The sequence below is a fragment of the Lytechinus variegatus genome, chromosome 14, assembly GCF_018143015.1.
Source record: "Lytechinus variegatus isolate NC3 chromosome 14, Lvar_3.0, whole genome shotgun sequence".
NCBI classification, from domain to species: Eukaryota; Metazoa; Echinodermata; class Echinoidea; order Temnopleuroida; family Toxopneustidae; genus Lytechinus; species Lytechinus variegatus.
In genome coordinates, this window is record NC_054753.1 from 29986357 (window position 1) to 30003865 (window position 17509).

General features: G+C 36.7%; 6 non-coding genes across 6 annotated transcripts; all 6 read left to right on the forward strand.

The window, feature by feature from the left end:
- Positions 1–11339: 11339 nt before the first annotated feature.
- Positions 11340–11411, forward strand: TRNAP-CGG. Its single transcript has one exon. It is a non-coding gene; the product is annotated as a tRNA-Pro (tRNA).
- A 609-nt stretch (positions 11412–12020) lies between these two features.
- TRNAP-CGG lies at positions 12021–12092 on the forward strand. Its single transcript has one exon. It is a non-coding gene; the product is annotated as a tRNA-Pro (tRNA).
- Positions 12093–12355: 263 nt separating this feature from the next.
- TRNAP-CGG lies at positions 12356–12427 on the forward strand. Its single transcript has one exon. It is a non-coding gene; the product is annotated as a tRNA-Pro (tRNA).
- Positions 12428–12969: 542 nt separating this feature from the next.
- On the forward strand, positions 12970–13041 carry TRNAP-AGG. Its single transcript has one exon. It is a non-coding gene; the product is annotated as a tRNA-Pro (tRNA).
- A 433-nt stretch (positions 13042–13474) lies between these two features.
- On the forward strand, positions 13475–13546 carry TRNAP-AGG. Its single transcript has one exon. It is a non-coding gene; the product is annotated as a tRNA-Pro (tRNA).
- A 1070-nt stretch (positions 13547–14616) lies between these two features.
- TRNAP-AGG lies at positions 14617–14688 on the forward strand. The gene has a single exon. It is a non-coding gene; the product is annotated as a tRNA-Pro (tRNA).
- The last annotated feature ends 2821 nt before the right edge of the window (positions 14689–17509 follow it).

The window sequence follows — 17509 nt, forward strand, 5'->3', positions numbered from 1 at the left end:
TACTGTATGTGCATATAGCTTTTTAATTTTTCATCCCATCTTTGTACAATACTCTTTATTCCTGCCTTCTCTCTCTTTTTCAATCAAAGTTTGATTATTTTTTTTTATACATGATCCATTTTCAGTGCAAGTCTATTTGTTGTCCATATCAAATTCGTAAGTTCCACATACATAATTATTGATAGATTTAGATGAGACAATATAGAGGGTGACCTTATTAAAATAACTCATAATAGTTATTTAAAAAACAGAGGACTGCTTTTGCTTATAAGTGAGTTCTTTGGGCCGGAGTGAAGGGGGTGGGGGGAGGGAGTGAGGGAGGCCCCCTAATGTATTATTCTCGTGCTTGGATACGAAATCTAAGTTTAGAATGACACAATTTTTAGTCTTCTGGAAAACTACGTCCGCTGTATAGTTCAGTAATGCTAAGTTGAAGAAATGTGTCTGATGTAGTCATCATTCGAGTGTTTTTATGCGATTTTTTTAATTGAATAGGATTATCCATAATATTGAAAAATAAAAGTAAACTTACCTCGTTTCAGCCCTTATGGAGCGTCTACGCATAAGATTTTGTTTAAAATTATCCTAATAAAGAAAATATAGTTTTGGTTTGTTTACTCTCTCTCTCTAACTATTTGGTTTTGCATGTGCGCACTGCTATGACGTAACAATGTGTCACTTTAAAGTCACATGATCTTTCAATCTACTTGAAACACTATTTTGACGGATTATGGCATGGAGTATAATGTACCAGCCACTTGAAAGCAATGTTACCATGTGACATAATGTCATTATCATGCATCTGTTTGAAGGAATTGACTACCCTCTTCATATTCGCCAATGCTAAAAAATCCGATTCATATTCGATAAAGCACTCCCAAAGGTCCCGTTCACACGCCGTAATAAAGATGGATGACATCCGTCAGACGACCTTAGGATTTGCGGCTTTTTGCGGAAAGTTGGCATATGTGAACGTCGAATTTTCGAGTGGTCTACAGACACTTTCTGAAGCCAGGTTTAACTTAAACGCAGGTTTAAGTATGGACAGCCAAATTGTGTAGGAAGTATAAACAGATGATTGTCTTTACCATCGATGAATCAGGAAAGAGCACAGTAAACATAAGAAACATACAACTTAAACTACAACTTTAAACCTGAGTTTAAGTTAAACCCGACTTCAGAATATGGACCTTTGTCTACTGCCTCTTTGGTCTAATTCCATTCTGACAATAAACAGTTCGTCTAATAATAACCCTTTCGTCTAAATATTACGTTGTCTATTTTACCATTTCGTCTTATTCCACATAGGCTAATCCTATTTCGTCTGACTCTTGATCTATCACCATTTAGACTAGTATGGTAAGATGAAAGATCATTATATTTGAAAACATAAACAAGTAGGATAAATAGGAATTAGACCAAGGGTATTCTGCACAAAATGGCAATTAGATTCAACTGGTAGTAGACCTAATGGCCCGTATTCTGAATGCTGGTTTAACTTAGACCATGGTCTAACTCTGTGCTAAAACTATGGGAGGCCATAAGTGTCAAAATTCTTGTTAATGTGTATGTTTCTTATGTTTACTGTGCTCTTTCCTGATTCATCGATGGTGAAGACAATCATCTTTTTATACTTCCTAGACAATTATGAATGATTTAAGAGCCAAATGAGCTGAAATGTGATATCTCTTCTGTTAGTGATTTATGTAACAATTGGCTATCCACACTTAAACCACAACTATAAACCTGAGTTTAAGTTAAACCCGACATCCGAATACGGGCCAACTGGTTAGAAATAACGAGGGTCCTAGCGACTGCCAAGCATGCCAGAATGGGGGGGGGGGTAATATAGAATAAATGGCGAAAAAGAAAATGAAACTAAACTTTTCAATACGAAAATTCAATTTCGTTATAGATGTTTTTACATCTTAACAATGCCATATTTCACCCTATTTCCTTCCCTTTTACTTTATTTTTTCTCAACTCTATTCTTGGTCGTGAGACTTTTGTGGGCATGCCCCAAGACCACTCCCCATCTGTATGGACGTGGATTAGCCAGTGTCGTAACTGATATACAAACGAACTGCATGTCGACCAAAAGAACGTAAGCCATGTGAATGGGGGTAATGCGTCACTTCCTCTTTACCAATTCAGAAATGACTCCACAAACGTGAAGTTTGATAGATATCTCGGCAAATAATCATGTCTTCATCTATTTTCAGCGTCAGACAACATGTTGCATCGTTTTTGCATACATTAGTCTACATGGTTACTTCACTGTTACGTCAGTATATCAATGTGCCAGGAATAGTTTCATTATGGTTACAAATTAAAAAAAAAATATATAGATAGCTCGATTTGACTTTTGACAATCGTTACCTAACGATTGTTTTTTAAACAATTTATTTCATTTCTAGCAAATCATAAATCCTGATAACAAAATGATATACGTGAGAATCCTGGATTAAAACCTAATTATCTGCACTGTAAATTGAAAAAGTAATAAAATGAACCTTTGAGTTTCCGACGGCTCGTATTAAAAATGTATAACGTTGAACGATCTATTTCATAAAATTATAGCCCTAATATAATTCATCGCTTTTAATTCAGACACCATGTTGACAAACATAAACGGAAGATATTGCATAAGGTAGTTTTTGTTTTATATTTCAATCTTCAATAAAGATGCAAATACTTCTCAAACTTAGTCATCACATGATCACACCTAGATCAAGACAGCTAAACCAGCGAATTGTGCGCAAAATGTTTACATGCAAACAAAGTGCGATTGTTTCCTTAAAACACGTAAATTCTGCTTCCGATCAGTTCCGTTTTAAACATTTTATTGCGAAGAGTATTTTGTAGAATATGTTGTATAATTATTATTTCCCCTTTTACACGAGGGTGATTGCAAACGAAAAGTAGTTATATGGAAACAAACACAGTGTCATTTTTTTAATGCACACACCACAAGATTCTGCGTTCGATCATATCACAGTTTATTTCCTGAATCCTTTTTTTTATAGCGAAGCGTATTTTTAGAATAGATTGTATAATTCAGAAAAAAAAACTTGGGTTTCTTCAGTCACTGTTTCAAGATGAAAAGATTGAGCTGCAATGACATAACAGCGTCAGAGGGAATAATAAGCAAGATAGAGTTCTTTAAATAATCTGTGACATTTTTAAGATATCCCATTGCCTACGGTGCTGGCATTTCTTGATATGAAATAATTGTCTAGGATATATTATGGCAAATATTGCGATATGGAGCTCCTATTAGAAACAACACATTTTTGGGGGATGGGGAGGTTAGTAATAGTTGCAAAAACAATCTGCTTTGGAGTAAGAGAGGGGAAAATGACATTCATAGTTTCCTTTTCAGTTTTTTGACGAATGCATCTGCGATACATGAAATGTGTTACCTATAATGGTTAATTGTCTATTTTCAAGAAATATTCTTTTTTGAAATACTACAACGTTGTGAGTAGTATTAGTGACGTAATTAGCAAAATGAATTAGATAATAAACTTTTTTTTCCAAAAAAGAAAGGAATGTATTTCTTTTTTCCTTTCTTTACCTTCCGTTTTGGGATGAAGGACAGATTGATGTGAAAATACGGCCCTAAGACCCCTGCCCCTTCCTTCGAAGTGAATATTATGTACTTGTTCATGCTTAGATGACATTATGATGTGTCCTCTTTTGAAGAATGGCATTCGAGGAAAGGTTGGAAATCGGGGAAGTCGCCTTCCCAATGTTTATAATAATCGTAATGACGTAATGATGATTATACCTCAAGTCTGGTGAACATGCCTTGTACCATCATTGGTCGACTGAGCGTGGTAGGATTTCATTTCATTCGTTTATTTCCATTTTCAACAATTACAGTTTCTTCTGTACATGTTGACATAATAAATAACAAAACATATTTCAAATATTCCTGTATGGAAATTATATTCAAGATTATTACAAATCAGGTTGGAAATGGAGGAGGCTGCTAAAAAGCGGAGCTTGTAGAGTGCAGCCTCCTAAAAAATATACTTGCAGTTGTTTAGCATATAAAAAATAAAATAACAACTTGAGCATAACCAGTTGAATTAAAAGGAAAAATGGGAAATAAAAATAGAAAAGGAAATAAGAAAAAGAGAGATTAAAGGTCTCCAGAATCCAGCCCCAGCACTCACAAACGAACCTCGCCGATCAACAGGGAAACGAAAGAGATGTAAAAGTGTATACATGATAAACATGTTTGATTAAAAAATACAAGAGTTTGAGTGATGAAGAGTTAAATTCAATGGTTATCTTGAAGAAATTTTTTGAACTTATATTTGAAAGAATTAAGGCTTGGAGATTCTTTGATGTTACTATTAATAGTTCCCCAGAGTCTTGGGCCTTCAAAAGTAAAAATTGATTTTGCAAGGATGATCCGGGGTAGTGGTAAATGAAATTCATCGGATTGACGTGTGGGATATTTGTGAAGGGTTTTGTTTTTGTTAAATGAAGAATTGAATATGGGTGGTAACATATTCTTGTTTATCTGATACATGAATTGACCTAAATTATATTGGTACAGTGTTTTTATTTTTAGAATTTTATTGTTTAACAACAACTTATCTGTGTGAGATCTCCAGGACAAGTTGAAAATAACACGCAATTACTCTAGGCTTTGAAAATACAATCGGAAATAGCCTTAGCTTCTAATATGCGTATAAGAGAAAATGAGATACCATATTGAAAAGAAAGTTGAATTTGCCAAGTCGTCCAAGATAAATAGTGTTCAGAGAAGAAGCAACGGTGCTATAGCATCGAATGAGAAAGGCTCCTATAATTTCATTTGCTGTAAACATTGAGTAGATTACAAGCATCTAATTTTATTTATGTTCGATAAACCGATCCCATAATCGAATGATATGCTAGTATTGGACGTGAAAGTTGAAGTGATATCGGCAAATGCACCGAAACACATACAGCTACTAGATGGTTATGAAAAGAAGTGTATTGCATTGTGATCTATTGGCTGGGGTAGGTGACTGTCTTTAGAATTGAAGGGGCATCACCTTTTGGAGAAAAAAATAAGGGTAAAAGAGGGCCCCAAAAGCACTGTGTGGCATCGAAAGGCCTATGTTTTCTAATGATGAAAATAAAAACAGCCTGACAATTTGTGTCTGAACTGTTAATTCAGAGAACGAAAAATTCCGCCCCCCCCCCCCTTAATCCTAAAAGGACTATAGGGATCCATAATGCCCCCTTGACGCTACGCGCGATATTTCCGAAACGAAAACGGATAACGCCGGAAAATTGTGTGACTTTTTTCCTAAAGCCCCAGTCACATATAGACACGGATCCTCACGGATCAACACGGCAATGCCGGCATGATCCGGGGAGGTCCGGGATAGTTTTGCCCCGGATGACTGTAAACACGGCATCAACACGGCAGCTTCACACGGATCTACACGGACCATGCCGGCAGAGCACGTCGTCAACACGGACCAACACGTCAGCAACACGGACCAACACGTCAGCGACAAGGACCAACACGTCAGCTACACGGACCAACACGTCAGCTACTATGACCAACACGTCAGCTACACGGACCAACACGTCAGCTCAAGGACCAACACGGCAGCTATATTGACCAGCACGGCAAATGAAAATCTGTTCATAACAATGAGCTGATATTTATCTAATTATTTATTTATCTATTTGTTCATTTTTTTCTCATCCTTGTCGCAAAATTATCATGTTGTGTTTAAAAATATTATATCAAAACTTCCTTAACCAGTAAAAACGCAGTTTTTTATACAACACAGTTTACTGTTTTAACAGTAGTTGTTAAATGTAAAGTACTTTAAATCTTGAACAACAAATGTAATTTCGATTTGATTTGATATCACTTCATTGAAATCACAATAAAGGAAAGGAATTTACAAAGTCTATACAAAACATAATAACAATTAAGGCCCAGGTTATGACGCATATTACTGTCGATGCAGGGCAGTAGTATAAAACTTAATGTACAATTTCGATGTAACAGGTACATAACATATAACATATACATATAAAATATTTTTTAAAAATGAAATGTGAAATAATAATAACAGACAAAGTAGTGGGTAAATATTAGGAAAAAAAGAGAGAAAAAAAATTATTCATACATGCACTAAGTTTACAAATATTAGGTTGGGGCCAATCTCCAAAGCGTAAGAAAATATCCTGAATCATTTAATCATCCACTTGAATAAATTAAGCATGTTTGTGTCAACTGTTTAATAACTACTAAAAAGTTCATAAAGTAAATAGCGCTGTAATGATTTTGATGGGGAAAAAAGAACACGGACTGCCAAGGATACTCCAGGCAGCCACACGGACCTACACGGCAGCTACACGGACCTACACGGCAGCTACACGGACCTACACGGCAGCCACACGGACCTACACGGACCATCCCGGATGGCTTTGCCAACACGGCAGTCCACGGATGACGCCGGATGTTTTTGACAGTCAAAAACTGCCGTGTTGGCCTCCCGGACGTTCAAGGACCAACACGGACCACCCCGGACCTCCAAGGATGCCCAAGGCGCCAACACGGATCTCTCCCCGGACCACCCCGGATCAGATCCGGGATGGTCCGGGCTCTATATGTGACTGGGGCTTAAAGCCCCAGTCACATATAGAGCCCGAACCACCCCGGACCATCCCGGATCTGATCCGGGGTGGTCCGGGGAGAGATCCGTGTTGGCGCCTTGGGCATCCTTGGAGGTCCGGGGTGGTCCGTGTTGGTCCTTGAACGTCCGGGAGGCCAACACGGCAGTTTTTGACTGTCAAAAACATCCGGCGTCATCCGTGGACTGCCGGGTTGGCAAAGCCATCCGGGATGGTCCGTGTAGGTCCGTGTGGCTGCCGTGTAGGTCCGTGTAGCTGCCGTGTAGATCCGTGTAGCTGCCGTGTAGGTCCGTGTGGCTGCCTGGAGTATCCTTGGCAGTCCGTGTTCTGTTTTCCCCATCAAAATCATTACAGCGCTATTTACTTTATGAACTTTTCAGTAGTTGTTAAACAGTTGACACAAACATGCTTAATTTATTCAAGTGGATGATTAAATGATTCAGGATATTTTCTTACGCTTTGGAGATTGGCCCCAACCTAATATTTGTAAACTTAGTGCATGTATGAAATTTTTTTTTCTCTTTTTTCCCTAATATTTACCCACTACTTTGTCTGTTATTATTATTTCACATTTCATTTAAACAAATATTTTATATGTATATGTTATATGTTATGTACCTGTTACATCGAAATTGTACATTAAGTTTTATACTACTGCCCTACATCGACAGTAATATGCGTTATAACCTGGGCCTATCTTAATTGTTATTATGTTTTGTATAGACTTTGCAAATATCTTTCCTTTATTGTGATTTCAATGAAGTGATATCAAATCAAATCGAAATTACATTTGTCGTTCAAGATTTAAAGTACTTAACATTTAACAACTACTGTTAAAACAGTAAATTGTGTTGTATAAAAAACTGCGTTTCTACTGGTTAAGGAAGTTTTGATATATTTTTAAGACAACATGATAATTTTGCGACAAGGATGAGAAATAATTAACAAATAGATAATAAATAAATAATTAGATAAATATCAGCTCATTGTTATGAACAGATTTTCATTTGCCGTGCTGGTCAATATAGCTGCCGTGTTGGTCCTTGAGCTGACGTGTTGGTCCGTGTAGCTGACGTGTTGGTCCTTGTAGCTGACGTGTTGGTCCGTGTTGCTGACGTGTTGGTCCGTGTAGCTGACGTGTTGGTCCGTGTAGCTGACGTGTTGGTCCGTGTTGGTCCTTGTCGCTGACGTGTTGGTCCGTGTTGCTGACGTGTTGGTCCGTGTAGCTGACGGGTTGGTCCGTGTTGCTGACGTGTTGGTCCGTGTTGACGACGTGCTCTGCCGGCATGGTCCGTGTAGATCCGTGTGAAGCTGCCGTGTTGATGCCGTGTTTACAGTCATCAGGGGCAAAACTATCCCGGACCTTCCCGGATCATGCCGGCATTGCCGTGTTGATCCGTGAGGATCCGTGTCTATATGTGACTGGGGCTTTAACGTTCTTTGCAGCTTTTGAGACCAAATTCGCGACATACGGGTATAGCATCGCGACGCCACGTGACTTTTTATGAGACAATGTCATGCCAAAAATGGCTCATTTTTATACTTTGGGTAACAAAGTCTATGGGAGATGAAATTGATAAAAGGATGGTTATTTTTTTTATTCTAACTGGTCTGATTAATTAATTTAGGGTTTGATTTAGTTGTCAAATGGTGTGTAATAATTTCCAATGAAAAACCAAAAAAATACATAAGAAATAAAAAAAGACAAAGAAATGCATGAGGTAAAATGCTCTTTCGCAATTTCTTTGTGAGAACCTTTAAATTAGATTAAAAAGACGACATTTGGAAAAAGAAGAAAATTTGAAATAAAAGTGTATGTTAAATATACAATTAATGTTTTTCATTATTAATAAATTTGCATATTTTATTCATATTAAATAAAAAGATAATCATGTTCAGATTTTTTTCGTAATGGCTTGTAGTTTATGAGCGAGTACTGACTTTTTCTCGTTCAAATTTGAACTAGACAAACCAGCACTCAGAAGTGCAGTCACTATACACAATCTTTAAGAGCTAAATAAGCCCTTCGTAGCTCTTCGTTTCTAAGACATTTAGAGTGCAGATATCAGTTCAAAGCTGCTGGTCTATTCATCAATTTTCGACAAAGAACCCACTCCCAGCTCTTCATTGCCCTTTTACGTATATTTTCAATACATTAACCGTGTGCTTGAATCCGCTCCGCGTCGCGGTGCGAAAACGCCCTAATAGCATGGGTGAAAATAAAGAGGAGACGATTGTCGAATTGTAAAAGCGGCATCTATCAAAGAGGGAGAAAAACACTACGTAAATGAATAATAGGAAATGGGCAACCACTCAAGCATTCAGTGGGCACAAAATATAGTTCACCGGGATAGTCAATTACATCGTCCTTACAGAAATGAGCAATCAACATTTGGAAATAAGCTCAATTAATCATATTCAAAACGAAGTTCAAAGTTGTCATTTTTAAAAGATAAATTAACGGTATTAAAAGCAGAGTGAAAAACTGTATCTACTAATGTACGGAGGTAGGGGTAAATTCATTTCAAAAGAATCGGCCTCATAATAAATACTATCTCTCAGATGATATTGCCTTAATAATCAACAGAAACCAAAATAAATTTGCGTCTACTTGCTATAGTCCTTGAATAATTGTTAGATAAAGTGGATGAATATGGTTTGATATCATGCTTTATGTGATGAAGAGAAAAAAAATACATGCCATTTATCAAGTTCGCCTGAAAACGTACACACATGTAACTCATACAATAAATATACTCCTTATTATGCATGTTGCAAGCTGCAGATGTTTTATTGAATGTGCATGTAAAAGACCTTGTGATATCCTGTCGCAGGCACATAAAGATCTTCATGATGAATTCAAAATAAAAATTATCAAGGTATTAATGTGCGAGAAGCTCTTTCAATTCAAAATATTCATTTATAGAACGTTACAACGCCAGTAACCTCTGCAGCACCTGCATAGAGTTATCAAGGTCGGAAACGACAGTATATAAAATTTGGGCATATGGGGAAAGGAAACATAAAATACACTATCCCCGTTTCATAACCGCTTTCTCCATAAGGATATCACTTGAAAAGATGTTATCTGTTCACTAATGATATCAACGACATTTTTTTATGCATACTTTTTCAATTTCAGTATACCTTGATAAAATACACTGCAAGTTTGTCGGCTATGAGATCAAGTACAGACTGGGGTCAAACCGAATTTCAAAATACTGTAGTAGTCTATTCATTTCAACTGACAGATTTAGATAACCACCTTTTCCCGATCCCTCAGGAAACAACATGGTGTTCGGAATCACTTTAATATCACTATATATAACTTACGAGCAGGCACTTTTTGTTCTCAAACTGCCTTCGCTTGCTGATCGACGTAAGGCATTGTCTCTCTCATTCGCGAAGGACCTGGTGAAGCCAACATCCCATTTCCGCCATCTCTTGCCAACTAGAGACTCGAATATTCGATCAACAAGGCATTCTAGACCATACACACAACTTAGATACAGGACAAACAGATTAAGAGACAATGCAATCCCATATCTTGTAAATCTATTGAATAATTTATAATCATTTACACACCCAACTGAATGTTTCCACTGGCTGTTCCCAAAATGTTTCTTTTGTAACGTACCTTCGATATTCATATTTTGTTTTTATTTTGATTTTTACATGGGTAAATAAAAGTAATTATTTCCCAGAACCCATCTGTTTTATATATCCTCTTTTATTGAAACCACTCATGTACTTCTTTTTTAATCCAAATACACCTTTATGACAAAAATATTATTTCATTATGACAAATCATACCTACCTGGATAATATCATTCTTATTTCCTGCATAAACAGTTGAATGTCAAAACAATGCTAAATAATGTTATTCAAGATGTCATTTTCCGTAATTGTTGAACTGTTCTGAATTCCTTTCGTTGCACTGACTTAGATACATGTATCCAAATATGATTTGTTTCTTCCTTATTTTTTCATTTGTTGCATTATAATCACTATTTCCGATTTTTTTTCCCCATCTTTGTTAAATACCCAATCTCTTTAACTTTGTTCCTGTCTATCTCTCTCTTCCTCTTGTTTCATTTTGTCTTGCGTTCTAACATGTTCTCACTACATGTACTTTATTCTACCTCTGAGGCTTTCTTCTCAGGAAAGAGAAAAGGGTGAAATATGATGCGTTTTCTGAATGCTATAACAAAATCTTCTACAAATTTGATTTTAGTAATAAATATGTTGAAATTTCGAATGATCAATGTTGAAACCTTCGTATTAATTTTCTCGATATCTCCACATTAATCTACCCCCTCAAAATTTGTTGCCCATTACGCCACTGCGTTATACGAAATGAACACGGTTGATTTTAGCTGGTTTGCAGTAAAGCCTATACAAGGGTTCGATCGGAGAGAAATAATATCGATGTATTTTTTTTTAAAGAAAAAAGAAATGTGTATTGTTTATATGATTAAAATCATAATAAACTACACGTTTCAGTTGGCGATTGAACATTTTGTCTTCTTTCGTTCTTCTTTCTCTTATTCCTATTATTTTTACCCTCACCCTCTTCTCCGATCTTCCCTTACTTCCCTGATCAACCCTGTCCCCACATGACTCCACATTTAAAAATTTCAGTGAACTTATCTATAGTCAAGTTTTGAAAATTTTCAACTGGCTTGTTGGTCTAGTGGTATGATTCTCGCTTCGGGTGCGAGAGGTCCCGGGTTCGACTCCCGGACAAGCCCCCTTTTTATGGCCTATTTCAGTCATACAACATTTACTTTTTTATGAAACCCCAAAACACCAATGAAAACAAACACCACAGCTACATTATCAATGAACTTCTTCTTTCGTTATTGTCTATTTAAAAAAAATATTTTAGAAGCGCCGTGGTATAGCAGTTAAGACTCTCGCTTTATAATCAAAGGGTCGTGTGTTCGAATACAACCGTGGCCTTGCGATCCACCTTTGGCACTCTCAACCCAGGTGTTAAATGGGTACCCAGTAGAATGCAAAAGCCTATGTAATATGCCAAACAATTGAAAATTGTAAATTTTGTTGGAATGCTCCACAGGGAGTGTAAAAATTATATCATTCGTGTGCGGGCAAGTCAGGATCGGTTGACCGATGGTAAACAATATATATTTAGTGCTATATAAATGTACATGTAACTATTTTATTTGTTTTTTATTCTACCTTTAAAAAATATGTGCTTGACTAATAGGAAAAAGGGCCTGCATTCAATTGCCAATCTCTTTGTATCATCATAGAAGAAAAAAATGAAAAACTTTGAAAATGCGATATGATTTGAATCAAGGTTCCCAAGAGATCATAGCATTGAAATGACATCGCCTGGCTTGTTGGTCTAGTGGTATGATTCTCGCTTCGGGTGCGAGAGGTCCCGGGTTCGACTCCCGGACAAGCCCCTTTTTTTATTCCATATTTTTGTCCAGTCCTTGTACATACAAGTGCCATAAATCAATAAAAATTATACAATCATCTTAATTTCAAACAACACCTACCTTTCACATACATTTTATCTCCCCCCTTAAAAAGCATTAATCCTGCTTAAAAAATGAATAAAAATTGACAAATAGGAAAAGATTTTGCATTCAGTTGCCGTTCTCCTTGTATCATCACAAGGAAAACAAGGTGAAACACTTGGAGGTTGCACATGGTACGTTATCTCGGCTTGTTGGTCTAGTGGTATGATTCTCGCTTCGGGTGCGAGAGGTCCCGGGTTCGACTCCCGGACAAGCCCCTTTTTATTGCATAGTTTTGTCCAGTCCTCGTACATACATGTGTCCTCAAATCAATGAAATGATACAATCATCTTAATTTCAAACAACACCTTCTTTTCACATATCTCATTTTTTTTATCCCCCATGAATAGCATTAATCCTCCTTAAAAATGAATAAAAATTGACAAACATGAAAAGATTTTGCATTCAGTTGCCATTCTCTTTGCATCAGCATTAGAGAACAAGGTGAAAAACTTTGAAGTTGTACGTGGTACATTATCTTGACTCCCGGACAAGCCCCCTTTTTATTACACAGTTTTGTCCAGTCCTCGTACATACACGTGTCCTCAAATCAATGAAATGATACAATCATCTTAATTTCAAACAACACCTTCTTTTCACATATCTCATTTTTTATCCTCCATGAATAGCATTAATCCTCCTTAAAAATGAATAAAAATTGACAAACATGAAAAGATTTTGCATTCAGTTGCCATTCTCTTTGCATCAGCATTAGAGAACAAGGTTAAAAACTTTGAAGTTGTACGTGGTACATTATCTCGGCTTGTTGGTCTAGTGGCATGATTCTCGCTTAGGGTGCGAGAGGTCCCGGGTTCGACTCCCGGACAAGCCCTGTTATCTCTTTTTTCTATTTAAATTTGAAGAAAACCGAAGTGCTTGATCGGGTCACAGTGAGCATGGGGGTGCCGTGGCCGACTGGTCTAAGACGCCTGGAAAGTCCTAAATTCGATCCTCGGCCACGGCACCTAAGTGCTTTGCATTTAGGTGCCGTGTGCTTCTGTTAAAAAAAGATAGGGGAAGCTGTTTAGATGTTTATCTTTATGAATTTTAAGATTATTACCAACGTCACGTTTTTTTACATTACCTTTTTATTTTGCCTTCCTTTAGTGTATCAATGAAGAAAAACAAGTTTGATTATACTTTCTTACGGGGACGGGGTGCAAAAATTGAAATATGAAAAGATTTTGCATTCAGTAGCCATTCTCTTTGCATCAGCATTAGAAAACAAGGTGAAAAACTTGAAGTTGTACGTGGTACATTATCTCGGCTTGTTGGTCTAGTGGCATGATTCTCGCTTAGGGTGCGAGAGGTCCCGGGTTCGACTCCCGGACAAGCCCTGTTATCTCTTTTTTTATATTTAAATTTGAAGAAAACCGAAGTGCTTGATCGGGTAACAGTGAGCATGGTAGTCCACCTCCTGGATTGTGTTATTTTGTACGACACGACTACCAAACACCAAACACACTACAACCCCATAACACGCATACACACATAAAAATCGTCCAGGACGTGGACTATGAGCATGGGGGTGCCGTGGCAGACTGGTCTAAGACGCCTGGAAAGTTCTAAATTCGATCCTCGGCCACGGCACCTAAATGCTTTGCATTTAGGTGCCGTGTGCTTCTGTTAAAAAAAGATAGGGGAAGCTGTTTAGATGTTTATCTTTATGAATTTTAAGATTATTACCAACGTCACATTTTTTTTACATTACCTTTTTATTTTGCTTTCCTTTAGTGTATCAATGAGGAGAAACAAGTTTGATTATACTTTCTTACGGGGACGGGGTGCACATAATCACAGTCGGACATTGTGCATGTATCAAGTGGAAATGGTGGTATATATAGCGTCATGAAACAAAATCGTAAAGTTTACACATTATGTGGCCGAACGGCATGTTGGTCTAGGGGTATGGTTCTCGCTTTGGGTGCGAGAGGTTCCTGGTTCGATTCCCTGACATTCCTCGACATACTGTGTTCCTTTTATTGCTGGTAGTCTTAAGAAAAGGAGCGCCAAAATGTAAAATCCACCCCCCCCCCCTCAGAGATGTAAATTTGATTGTCATCCGATCTCAAAAATATCAAATCTATAATAACCCTTTTATTTTCTTCTAATCTAATTCGAGCCCCATAAGTATTATGTTTACTGTATGTAATTTGAAAAAGTCAACCTGTGTTGACTCTGAAACAATCTGCCACACGATTTAGCGTCATAATATATATTTTTCCGAAATAGTCTAATTATCAGTCCTCTAGCCATTCAAAACATTTTGCATATGAGTTGAATACGAATTAAAAACAAAAAATCACCCCCCCCCAAAAAAAAAAAACCTACTGATAAGATCAAGTTCACCTTTTTCTTAACAGTTTGCCTATATGAATGATATAACTTAACAAATTATTATAAGCGTGGCTTGTTGGTCTAGTGGCATGATTCTCGCTTAGGGTGCGAGAGGTCCCGGGTTCGACTCCCGGACAAGCCCCATTCAATTTTATTTTGAAGTCCAGGTCTTAAGAAATGCAAGGATCTAGGTAAGAAGTAGTAATAACAAATCTCGAATAACGGGAAAGTGTCCCTTATGAGCCGTTGATACTTTTTATATATTCCAAGTATTCTCGGGAGAACGCTCAAACTGAGTGGCGAAAACAGCCCCTGTTCTCATTAACATTGTTTGATTGCCCCCTTCCCCCTCTCTCCTTCCCCTTCTTAATGAATTTTGAGTTCATACCTGATCGCCAAATAATTTTAGATTTTTTTTCATCACCCAAGCCCAAAGTTTTAATTTCGCTACAACATGTTGTATCTCTCATTTGCACTTTGAACTACGGAATGCCGTTATTGCATTTAAATTTTCTTTGATCATCATGAAGCGACCGTTCTGTTGATTCGTACATTGAAAATATCTGAATTTTTAATAATCAGTAGAGCTCAGTTTACAATTTTAAATTAAGGTCTATTGCTAGGAAATCTGTATCAAGATAGAGCTCTGCTCGCGGAATGCATAATCAAGAAAAGAACACAAAAGCATGAAATCCCAATACAAACTTAAAAAATAATAATAACTTTTGGTTGAATATGAGTTTGCAATCCACACTCCGCTATTAACTGTTATTAGTGTTTATTAGAACTAATTTTCTACTCTAAAAGAATGAAATATCATTTAGTTTCGAAAATCCAAGTCAAAGGGAATAAGTATGTGTTTTCTTACTTTGAGATTAGTTACAAAATGGATGAAAAGAAACATTAATGCCGAAATTACTCAATTTTTGCAGTTCAACATTTGCATAAAACAATTTGAAAACATGATAAAACAGACGACTTTCTTATATCAGGACCATTGTATAAAAAAGCTGCTGTTGATCATGCTTCTTTTAATCTTGTATAAATAAATAGATAAATAAAAATGGATGAGTAAATAAAGGAATAAATAAACATTTACATATAGATAAATAAATTAATTAATTGATTAAATAATAAATATATAATGAATAATAAATAAATAAATATATAAATGAATAAATAAAGTAATATATTAATGATAGAGGGAGATTCATAATGTAATGCCTAAAATCCTTCCAAAGTAACTTTCATCAGGGGCGTATCCAAGATTTTTCAGAAAGGGAAATAATATTTTCTGAAAAAAAAGGTTTTAACCTAAAATTGAAGGTCATTTCGTCCGCAAAAAATTGGAAAGCAAAAAAAAAAACCGAAAAGGAAAGAAAAGTCCTCACTTTTGAAACGGTAAACACGTTACATTTACATTACAAATTTTGATTATGGCTCTCAACAGGGAGGAAACACGGGCCGGCTGTGCCCCCCCCCCCCCCCCCGGATCCGCCACTGACTTCCATTATATTCTCCTGAGACCTTACTTCAGCAATTCTAATTAAAACTAAAAATATATTAACAGTAGAATAATATATTTGTTATACATGTATACTCCGTTCTACACCCCCCTTTTATTCATAATTGAAGAGCTCACTTGCAAAAGGGGTTAGGTCCATTTTTCATCAATTTGATTTTTATGTCTCAATGTATAGATTTTTAGTAGCTCTATAAGATGATACCAAAGAAAAGTTGAAATTATTATTGAAAAGTGAACTAAAATGGCAAAGAAAAATCACTTTAAAAAAGGGGGTTAGGTCCATTTCAGTTTAGTTGCAAAAGGGGTTAGGTCCACACAGCTTTTTTGGAAGAGAGTTAGCTTTTTCTTATACCCAATTTTAGGTTCCCATGGTAGGGTATCATGAAAATTCAGTTTCACATAAGATTATTGCAATATGGGAGAATAAAAAACATAATTTCTTGGATTGGACCTAACCCCTTTTGCAACCAAACTCTTCTGGATTGGATTCATTTCAGTTTACTTGCAAAAGGGGTTAGGTCCGCAATGATTATTTTCATATATAGAAAAAAAATACGACAGGTAGATTTCTTTTATGTTTCACATGATAGGGCAGGGGCCGCGGAACGGTTTTCAAAGTGGGGGGGCTGAGCCAAAAGTGGGGGGGGGGGCTGACCATGCTAAAAATCACAATCGTATGGTCATTTTTGCGTTTTTGTACACGGTTTTGGAAAAAAGTGGGGGGGGGGGGGGCTGAAGCCCCCCAGCCCCCCCCCCCCCGGTTCCGCGGCCCCTGTAGGGTATCACTACATGACAATTTAGTTTCTTATAAAAATATTGCAAGAATATAATAATAGATATGAATAATATATACAAATAAAAAACATGGTTTTTCGGAATGGTACAAAGTTCCAAAGTGGACCTAATCCCTTTTGCGACTAAACTCTTCAATTAGAGGTCTCAATTGGTTGATGTACGCTCTTTTTATACACAACGCCCACAAAAATGCTGCACTCCTCTTTTTCCAATTTAGCTAAAATGTCAATTTCAGGATTATATTTTGATTGGTCCGCACACGGATTTTTATTAATATTTTATGATCATTTTCTCAATGAAAGGAGAAAAATTGGGGAATGCATGTAAGGGCCCAGTAAAGCTTTAAATCCTTGGAATAATTACCTGACAGGTTAGTAAGTAAACCGGAAATGAGAAACTGATCGTCAAATGAACTGTTAGCCTGTATTTCCCCAGTGATATCAATTTCAGGATCTCGATATGTTTCTTAAAACATGTAAACCGAGTGACCTAAATATCAAAGCATTATCCCAAAGACATTTTGGACGATTTTGATTGCGGCTGAAACTACTTTGTGATTGTAGGGTACATGTTCCCTCGGGGTAATTTTATTCATTTTTTGTTTGTTTGAGGTACGGAATAAGTGATTTCAACATTTCATAGC